Here is a 2,948-nt window from a genome sequence, read left to right on the forward strand (position 1 = left end):
AAAAAAAACAGAGCAAACCAAACCCCTGCCTAACAACGTAACCACAAAAACCTAACAACACAGAAATCTAAACAAGACACCAAACGAATATCAACTCTGCTTCAATCAAGACACCACGTGAACAGCCATCATTGAAAACCAAAAAAAAAAATTTGAACTTCAACTACACATTCTGTATTACTAACCTTGTTGTAGCTGACGATGACGATAGCCTCTGCTTCAACCACTTCGTACCTGTGGCGTACTTCCTTCTCCTGGCAATGAACTCACTCAAGCAATAGCCAGAACGTGCCCTAATGTCACACCATTCTCTGGACGACAGCGAGAGGAAACGTTTGAAGAGAAGTAGGAGAAAGACTGGAGAATGATCAACCCTCTCCCCAAGCAACGTTTCAATTCCCCTCCAAGGCAAAACGACGTCGTGTTGATTCATTAACGCCATTCACGCAAAACAGCGCCGTTTAAGGCTGCCTACGTGGACAATAAGCAGCCAGCTCAGCGCTCCGGCTGCTGAGTCACGCCGGAATTGGGTGGAGAGACCAGAATTTCGCACGGAGCTCAATCTGAAGGGTGCAATTAGAGCATTTTGAAAGTCAGGGGTAATATTGGTGCACGGGCTCAATCTGAGGGACCATTATGGGGTTTCACTCAACTTTTGCTCTTTATCATTTTTGCTATTATCTAACAACTTATATATTATGAACTTCAAAAATATAAACCTTTTATATAAAATATAGTAAAAATTAAAAAAACAATGCCAAAAGAATATTTTATATTTAAGTATGTCAAATTTGCATTATTGCAACATCGAAATAACTATATTGCATAAAGACTTGTAATTCAATTCATTGGTTATAAAGTAACTCACTGCATGTTAAATTATCAATTCACATTCCACACGTCAATATAGTAGGAAGGACAGCAAACTAAAAAAGTATCAGGTATATCAGGTATCAGGTGCAGGCTAAAAACTCACTTACAGCAATTGAGTTAGTCTCTTTCACTATATGTTGTATGTACGTGTCACTATATGTTGTATGTACGAGTCAATGCATGCAATTGTACAGGCGTCCTTCATCTTTACTGGTTCACATGTAATGTAACCCTAGTTGTCTCTAACTATATATAAATCATGCTACTCTTGTCTTATTTTTTCATTCAAATTACGTCTTCAATTACCACTATAAACATCTCTGGAAGAACAAAAATTTTATATGATGAAAAAAAAATCTGAACCAATATAACAACTCGGCAAAAAAAGCATAAAGAACTTGATGAAAGGGTAAAATAAGGTGAAACCGTAGTTCTTGGTGGTACTGGTGGCAAGAGTCTAAAAGCTCAAGAACATCTTCCTGAAAGGTATGCAATTGATTTGTGTTATTTAAATTATTCTTTTAATAATAATATAAATTCCATTCTAATTTTTTTATAAGAGTACATAATGAATATATAAAATATAAATTTTAATAAATATTTTTAAAATTTTTTATATATTTTTTATGTATTTTTATTATCACAATTGAGTCTAATTAAATTATTATTAATAAAAAAATAATTTAATAATTTAAATAATAATTTGCATTATTTGTATAATCCTTTTTAAGCGTATGTTATTTTATTTAAAAGTTTTTTAATATATCATACTATTAGTTTTTAAGAAATTTAAATGACAAAGAAGAAGAGATAAATTTTTCACGTTTTTTTAATCAATTTTTATGTGAAAATTTTTTCTCTTGTGATGAACAAATCTCAATCCTATATTTAGACTATTAAAAACTCGTTTTAATAATTGATACTATTTGTTTAAGAATCATGAATGCTATTACTTATTACTTTTTGAAAATGAAAAAATGTTTTTTATACTTTTAAGATGATTTTTTTCGATCACATTAGTATCACTTATGGATATAAATAAAAGTATATGAAAGAGCAAAGGAAGCCAAACTAGGAAGGAGCAGCTGGAATCGGAAGAATAATATGAGATGGGTATAAAAGGAGGACAGACTAGGAAGGAGCAGATAGAAACTGCGGGCTACTAAGAAATGGAATGTAAAGGAGGCCTTTCTACCATGGATAAGTCTGGCGAAGAGCATGCTGCTGAGAAAGGCATCGATATTAATGAATCCAAATTTAGCAACGAAGAAAAATAGATATTATTAAGTTGTTGCCTTGATGCATGTTTCCATACTTAGTTGCTAATAATTCGTTGTTCTTATATGTTGTTTTATGTCTGCTGTTTGTGTCGGTTTATCTTCGTTATCCTTCTACTTAGTTGCTAATAATATAGTTTGTTAGGATATATATGTTGTTGTTTTGTTTGTACTGTTTGTGTTTCTTTATCTATAAAGGCAGATGCTATAAAATTGTTGTTTTAATTGTTATTTTCGACTTATCTAAGTTTATCATGTTCAAATGCTACAATCCTATACCTCTTGTCTTCTTTTTTTTATTGTAATTTAGTAATATTTTAATTTTTATCTTTATATTAACGAGATAATTTAAAACGAAGCCAATTTATGTATTTAAATAAAATAAAATTTAAAATTATGTATTTATAATATTTGTAAAATATTATATTTTAATGTTAAATTTAATTTATTGAAATTGCCAACATAAACTGATAAAGACTTACAATTTATAAATAAAAAATATTTAAAATTTAAATAGAGGATATAACATGAAAAAAAGTTAATACAAAAATGATAAATATATACAACAGTTTATGTACAATAATTTTTTAATTTTTTATTTGATCTATTTTAGTTTTTATGATTAGTAATCTATTTAGAATAAATTATCTTTGTTTCAATGAGCTAGTTATTTATTATTTAATATTAAAAAATGTTACTTTTAAGAAAAATTAAACACTAATATTTTTATAAAAATATATAAAAAATAATAAAATATATTGTATATCAAACATAAAAAATAATATAAAATACACTAAT

At 28.6% G+C, this 2,948-nt stretch overlaps 1 pseudogene; it reads left to right on the forward strand.

The window, feature by feature from the left end:
- The first annotated feature begins 1,240 nt into the window (after positions 1-1,240).
- Positions 1,241-2,346, forward strand: LOC110280527 (protein SLE1-like; annotated as a pseudogene).
- The last annotated feature ends 602 nt before the right edge of the window (positions 2,347-2,948 follow it).

The sequence above is a fragment of the Arachis duranensis genome, chromosome 4, assembly GCF_000817695.3.
Source record: "Arachis duranensis cultivar V14167 chromosome 4, aradu.V14167.gnm2.J7QH, whole genome shotgun sequence".
NCBI lineage: Eukaryota > Viridiplantae > Streptophyta > Magnoliopsida > Fabales > Fabaceae > Arachis > Arachis duranensis.